Genomic DNA, 7,777 nt, shown 5'->3' with positions numbered 1-7,777 from the left:
TGCTGTCGGTGGGTGCAATGTGTGTGTTGAATGGGTGTATGTTGGGTCAATGGAAGAGCAGCACGTATGCATTGTAATAATCCGAGTTGCATAACTACTGTACGCCCCAGTAGCTGAGGGATGTTTTTATTTGGCTAAATCTCCAACGTAAGGCTACCTGATGTGTAAATAAATACTGAATTTCTCATTGAATTGTTTAAAATGCTGTTCTGGAAATGGCATTTGGAAGCAGTACAGTGCAGCCAAGGAAATGCACATAGCTGCAGTGCTTGTTTCTGAGGCCTCCTCTTTTCCCTCCAAAGCTCCTTTTCATTTAACTTCCAGTGCTGCTGCTGCTGCTTCTCCATCAGCTGTAGTTGTTCCTGCAAGAGGAGCCCAGGTGAGCAGCTGCCGGCTGACCATAAAGTCTGGATGCAAACAACAAATGTCCAAGCAGTTATTTCTTTCCTAAACTTGGAATGAATTAGCAGTAAGAAACCAAGGCCCTCTCTACAGCACCTTTTCTCCATAGCTCTGAGGGCTTTACGAAGGTGGGTTAATATGGCTTTGTCTTCCTAGTGCATTCCAAAAATGTAACTGACCCTCAACATCCCTGTGAGATGGGCAGATTTTCCATTTCCACTTTATCGATGAAGAAACAGGTCTGGGCTGGGCAGGTTGAATGGCTTGCCTGTGGCCCACCAAGCTCTTTCTAATCCTAGAGGAGAGTCCATACAAGCTCCCCGCCCCATTTGCTAACATTGGCAAGTGGGAGTGCTACTGTCAGCTGGGACTGCCAGCCTTCTAACTGTCCTCTCGCCCTCCTCGGAGCAGGTCTAGACGACACGCTGACTGCCAGCACCTCGTCTATGCTCTCATCAGTGCCACCTCCAGTGCTAGCAATGATGGGAAATCAGAAAAATCAGTCTAGTGTACTCAAACCCTGATGGAGTTCCAGTTCCTCCACGGGCTGTGTTGAATGTTTGCATTTGTCCGCCTTTTCATGTAAAGTGTCCTAGATTATAACTAGGCGTGTAGTTCCCTTGACAAGAGAAGCAAGGTATTCAGTTTCATACCTCCAGATCTTAGCAATGGTTTGGTGCACCTGCTCTGAAATGCTGTCCAGGCTTAGAATGCTGGCTGGGTCTTGGAGATGAAATTTCATCATCCCGTCCCCATGACTCCAATTGCTAGGTTAGAAATGAAAATGAAGTTAATTTAGAAGGAAGCTAAATGCAGGTTAACTGATAATGGTCAGTGAAATTAATTTTCCCTTTCTTCTGGCTGTGAAAGCAAAATGTAGAGAGGCCTTTGCTTCTCACGTATACTTGAGTGAACCAGAACATATTGAGCTTTCAGGTGAGGCTGATCTGAACATTTTAGTCAGATACAGTACAGATATTAAGTGCACTTGAAAATGTTCAGTGCATGTTGTGCATGAAGGCCAGGGGTAGCATCTGAAGTAGTTTTTATATAATAGAAATATTCAATGGTTGCTCTTTTGGGAGATGAGGAGAAGAGACTGATTGTAGTAATTTGTATTTTTAAAACAAAATAAAAAGAATCTGGGCTTTGAAGAATTACACAGTCAAGACTCACAGGCATAAACAAGGCCTGTCTCTCTTTATTATGCATGTCAGAGCTCCAGTTGGCCGTTTTGTGCCAAGTAATGAGGTCAAACCCCAGAAACTAGCAAAAATTAACAAATTAGGATGGCACATAGCTTCAAATAGTCTCTTTGCATACTCGTTTTAAGGAAAACTAGTTGGGTTTCAGCAGACTGGAGCCCACACTCATAAAATAGGAGCTGAGGGCTCCTGACCCTTTGCAGAGTTGGGTCCTAAGTGTTCTGCACTGACCTGATAAAAATTACAAAGCAACTCTTTGGTCAGATTATCTGTAGATAATCCCAAGTGAAACTAGGATTGTAGTTTTTCACCCATGGTCCTACTGGATATAGCAACAATCTAACTTTTCTTTGTTTATACATGACTGCAGTGCATTAACAGATAACTGGGGCATAAATCGGGGGGGGTTCTGGAGATTTAAGCTCCATGCGTTCAGCAGAAGGCTCAGGCACTCACTGTCAACCTGTGGTAAGTTTAGTGCAACTCTATTGTAAACAAGTGTGAAAACTTCAGTTTACTAAGGTCCAAAACTCAAGGCAAGCCAAACGTGGTTGAGCTGGTTTTGTATGTAAAGAATGTCTGTGTGGGAGTGATGTGGGAGGGGAACTACTATTTGAATTCCCTCTCTAAAAACTACAGGCCAGTCTTGTACCCTCCTCTATATCATTTTCTGATTGTGCATACACAGTTCCCGCAGACATCAGTGATTTCAGGATCGGCTTTAATGACTAGAACACAGACTGTGTTCTTGCACTTTTCATGCTGTGTTCCTTGCCGGAAGTAGCCACGCTCTTCTCCAGAAAACAAAAGATAAAGGGACAGATTCAAGTGACAAAATCATAGTTGAAGCCCATTTCTTACCTAATGTTAGTATTCGTGCTACAGAGGAACATCACAACTTTTAAAATCTAACTTGTTTTTCAATCTGTCTGTGACTTACACATGTTCTTTTCTCAGCTTGGGCAGTCAAACATGCTGAGTCACTTTCTGGTTCTCATGCAGTAGTTCAGCACTGCAGTGTTTGGGTTACAAATGCTGCAGACGAACAGTCGTTCTTAGTCTGGCTAAACAATACAACAGTCATAAGTACCATAATCTTGGAAGCTACTAAAGTAATCAGACTGGGCCTTGGCATTTTGTGGATAGGTTTTCTTCCTTAGACAAGTGGTAAATTTCTTAAGAGACCATATTCTGACTTGCCTTGCACACCTTGTCACTACAAAGAGCATCAAATCTGTTGCACTAATTCACAATCTGCCGCACTGCATATTAGGCCTGGACTTCCTTGCTGTATATAAATTTCACTGTCATCTTGTCCAGACAGTTGCGTATCATTGATCTGCACTGTCAAGCAACTGGTACATTCCATCGTAGAGAATTTGTGGTAGATTGTAATCCCTATGTATTAAGGCAGTGGATTGAACTCAGGACTGGGAACCAGGGAACTTCAGATTTCTAATCCATGCTGTCACTTTGTGTGTGACCTTGGCCATGTCCCTTTTCTGTACATCAGTTTCCCCGTCTGAAAAATGGGGCTATCGTTGGGGCTATCGTCTGTTTGACCAAGACCTGAGCAACACTGGTCTAGTCGGGTGTAGTTGCTTTGCCCTCACCTCTATGGGCCCTGCTAGTTTGTGTGGACTTTAAGCTTTCATTTAAAAAAAAATCTTTCTTTAAAAAAGCTTCCTAGCCTCTATGACCGTGAAGAAAACTTTCCAGATGTGACCTAGTGCAATACTTGTCATTTGACTCTGCCAGGTGACAAAGCAGGACAATTTAATCTCAGTTAACACTGAAGCCTCATTATAACAAATGTAGAGTAACTATCAACTGTGCTGTCTTGATCATTTTAGCGGAACCATTCAGCTATTCTGAAATTATTTTAGGTAGAGGAGAAGTTGTACCACTTTTTTTTCCCAATTTGACTCTTGGACAGTGATTCTTGTGAGGTCCAATTGATATTTTCATAGCACTTTGTTTCCAAAGTGCTCTAGACATGCTAAGTATTTACTTTATTATGCACTTTGGAATCCTTTAAGCTGAAAAGTTGTGTAGAAATGTAGTATGATCTGTAAACATTTTGCACTAGTGGCATATAATGCATCATCTCTAATCTGACTTGCGTTTCTTGGGCACTTAAATGTTGCTATTTGTGATTATTGCTGTTAGAATCATGTCTTAGTTCTGTCATATACATTTCACAATACAAAGATATTGTACCCCCCTACCCCCAAAACAGAGCAGAATTGCAATTTATATCTCAGCATCCTCCTTTCAGTCCTGAAGCTGCCAACCATTGTTAAGATGGCAATTGTATCCCCTTACAGTAGGCAACTGGTCTCATTGCATGTAGAGAGCCCTATGGATTTACTTTAGTTCACCGGACTGCAGTTAGACTATGAAAAAACAGGTGAAGCAGAAAAGATGCAAAATAAAAAGGCGGTGTAAAGTGACATACTCCTGCAAAAATGATCAACTGCTTTCTACCATAACTGTAAACAGGGCTTGTCATTTAAACATAGGTTACTCGTTCAAACGCCATTCTGTTTCTGAACTTGCATTCCGGGGTGTACCGAGGCAATATGGACAATTTCATAGCCTCACAGAGCAGAAATATACATTGTCCTTTTGTTGTATGCATCGTATTGATCTTCAAGACACTTGAACTTTCTTTTTCTTTTTCTTTTGCAGTGTTGTAGCTGTGTTGGTCCCAGGATACTAGAGAGACAAGGTTGGTTCTTTTATTGAACCAACTTCTGTTGGTGAGAGAGACAAGCTTTCAAGCAACCCAGAGCTCTTCTTCAGGTCTTTTTTCATGTCCTTTTCTAGTTATTATTTCAGTGTCTTTATTGCTTGAATGAGCAAAGCAAGGTTTAGCATATTCATTAGGATGTTCTCCATCTTTAGCATCTGTTCGTCTACTCGGGACTTACCAGGAGAACATTCCCAGGGAAATGTAGTCGTCAGTTTCTCAACAGTGTAACAGTAACGTAGTTCATGCTTAGCCTGATGCCTTCTGATGTTGAATAGTTTTATGTTATGGGTTTATGTTGCTCTCCATTCTTTATTTTAAGGGAGCCTTTAGGTTGCACTTTCTCAAACCATTACATCGCAGTAGCCTGCAGATGTTGGTATGTGTACTACTTCATGCACTTATCTAAACAGAGTATCCTTATGATCGTATTCCTTCCTCCCTGCTTGGTGTCACATCTAAAACTTAGATTGGAAACTCTTGGGCAGGGCTGTTGTCCCACCTCATCTTTTTGTTGCCATAAAACTAATAAACATACCAGCAGTGGCTCTTAGTGATGCTCTGCTTTGAAATGGGTAGAACGTGGATTATATTGCGCTCAAATGTTGTTTGTTGGTATGTCCCATTACTATCCCCATCAGCTGGGGGAGTTTTTGTCAAAAAAAATAGTATAGTGCAGCAGAAGGAAATCTGCCTACCTTCAAAAGAATGAGTTATTTGTGGGCTTTTTCCAAATTAACCATTTGAGGGATTTCTTCTGCACTTCTTGAAGTGACTAAATGAAACGTCATTTATATGTTAAAAGTGAAGGACATGCATTCATTGGTTCTGTGTTGCAAACTATTACAGTCGATAGACAATGTGTAGCTGCAGATGGACCCTCTTAAGCCAGGACATGGGAGGAGTAAGGACTTTTGCCCTTTGCAAAAGGTTTAATTTAGACTATTGGCTTAAGAATTGTAAAGCTAGCAGAAGAGGCAGATAACCCTGCGGAGCATGGTGACAAGACCTGTCCTTTGCTGTGTCAGATTTATGTCTCTCATCTGGAAACTAAGCTGAATGTTGATGTAAATTAGCTCAAATTTGTGCGTGATCTTGCACTTATGTCAATACCCTAAGCAGTGAATTGTACTAACTTCGTTAAATAACAGGTTTTGGCTGATTCACCGGTGGTGTTCCATAAACAGAAAGCTGTAAAGGTACACACAAGTGACTTGTGCTGTTGCAAACATAAATGGTGTCTGGTTGCTTGTATGTCCACCCTTCAGCTCTGTGATAAGTCCTTATCCAGATGAACAATTAATATTTTAACAATGACTATTTGGCTGCTTTATTTGCAGTAAGGTCTTGATGGTTCTCTTCCCTGGTCCTAATATCGCTGCATATGCTGTAGGAAGTACTCCACTGTAGCTCCCTTTTTAATGATAATCCTGCTGTCTAATAGGATATTTCACCAGGCTGTAACTTACTTTCTTTAGATACGTAAATGAGACATCACTGATCCAAACACGCTGTTGGCTGCACTAAAACCAGCCTGCCTTTCACACTGTTAATACCATAGACACGTACTACTAATTAATATCTAATTCTGGCTTAATTTAAGTATAAGAGCTCAGTGCTAAATAAGTTTGCTTCCTATAAATGATACAAGGTCGCATCACAGGCCACTGACATTCCTCTTCTGAATTTGTCAGTATTTGTTAGGGAGACTAGCAGTTCTTGTGTAGCTCTTCACACCATAATAACCTTTTTTCAAGATAAGGTGCCTTTTGCAACTCCCAGCCTATGTTGGTACAGTCTCAAAAGGCTACTTTTTAAAGCAACTATTTTCAAAACTCTGTTATGTGTGAGAGGGAGGTGGAACTGTGGTTGCTTTATCATGGGAAAAGATCAAATCTTGGAGCGTCCTACGCACGCGCTCTCCCTAGTCAGACTGTGTCTAGGAAAGTGCTGAGTCATGAAAGTTAAAGCTGTGCCAAGCACCCTTATAGGCAATCTCTAGGAGGCAGATTGTACAGCGGAGAAGCAAAGGTTTTAAGATTGTGACATTTGGGTCTCGTGAGGGTAGTTGTGCTGAGACATACAATTAAGATTTTTGCAGGATCCCATCACTTTTTAATTCCGGATACCATGATGCCCTGAGGTGCAGAGTTACCAGAGTTTGGATTTGGGTAGTTGCAGGTGCCACCAGTTTGGGGCAAGACCTACTTTCTGGTGTAAACCACCTGGATTTTCTCTCTCTGCAGCTTTTCTTGAGAAACTAGAAATTCTACAGGAGCTGACTTGCCTCCGCCTGTTTTAAAAATAAATAAATAAATTGCCTGCTCTTTTACAATACTGTTGACTACAAATTGTCCAGTAACAGTATGTTAAGGGTTGGTACCTTGCACTGATAACATGTTCCAGTGTACAGGGAAGGAAAAATTCTGAAGAAATTCCTCCCTACTGCATTAGGGTGTAGTCTAGTAATAGAATTAGTAATGTTGGCTGAGACACCATTTGTTTTTCTTCAGCATTCAATGTTACAGAACGAAATTCATGTGTAGAATTTGTCATGGATCTAAAAGTTCAATGAGGATTGCACAATTCTGCCAAGCAAAACATGCCCAGAGCATGCCATTCTGGTCTAGAATACACCCTTGTAATGTCTATATTTAGACTGAGAGGGATATTTTTAAGTAGGACAGATGCCTGTTTTTCCCTCTTAAAAAGAGCAGTTTAGTGTCTGCTTTGAAGCTCTCTGAGTTGGAAACATTGTGGATTAAAGCTGGCACACCAGGATTCCCGTAGGTGGCTGACTAGAGATCCAGGAGTGTGGTTCATCTGCAGCCTGGTGCTTGGTCTCATTTTAAGTTCAATTGCAATTATCAGGGGGTTGGCAATTGGCGTAGGAATTGCAAGATGGGAGGCAGTGTTGACACCATTCCTCCCTCTTGTCTCAGTTCCCACCAGTTTCCTTCAGCTCCTGGATAAGTCACTGTCAGGAGATGCCCAGCAGGATCTTTCGGATGACCCCCTCTGTAACTGCCCTGGGGTAATACAAATGTAGCAGCAGCCTGTGGGACTAGTCAGTGGCTGGTATCAGGGAGCAAAATTTGCCAAATGGGTCAGGGTGAAACTGTGGCAGAGGGTCACTATTGCATATCACGTGCTGCGTCCATGATTGAACACTAGGGGACGGCCATGTTGCTCATCAGCAACAGACTTGGATGGCAGTAGCAGAGGTTTATTTTAATTTGAATAAACCTGCCGATAAGTAGATAGCACCCAACATTGTTTTTGTTACTTTCTGGCATTAAAAAAGTGCATTCAGCTGTTCTGCCTTGATTGCCCTGAATTTAACTGGCTTCTGCTCTGCAAATTCATTCATGGGATAAATGTAGTACACTTATTCCAGAATCATAGAATACCAGGGCTG

General features: G+C 41.6%; 1 protein-coding gene across 6 annotated transcripts in view; it reads left to right on the top strand.

Moving 5' to 3' along the window:
• The window catches only part of GNG7 (G protein subunit gamma 7), a 134,475-nt gene that overhangs the window by 113,940 nt on the left and 12,758 nt on the right, over positions 1-7,777 (top strand). The window contains exon 1 of one of the 6 annotated variants that reach the window (XM_030540820.1): positions 4,299-4,338. The exons of 4 other annotated variants lie outside the window; for them this stretch is intronic. The gene's annotated coding sequence lies outside the window, so the exon portion shown is untranslated. Of the gene's footprint in view, positions 1-4,298; positions 4,339-4,371; positions 4,413-7,777 lie in introns of those variants that run through there. One more of the 6 variants, XM_030540823.1, reaches the window with a different exon arrangement.

Source organism: Gopherus evgoodei, chromosome 22, assembly GCF_007399415.2.
Source record: "Gopherus evgoodei ecotype Sinaloan lineage chromosome 22, rGopEvg1_v1.p, whole genome shotgun sequence".
Classification (NCBI taxonomy): Eukaryota; Metazoa; Chordata; order Testudines; family Testudinidae; genus Gopherus; species Gopherus evgoodei.
This window is presented reverse-complemented; position numbering and strand designations above follow the sequence as displayed.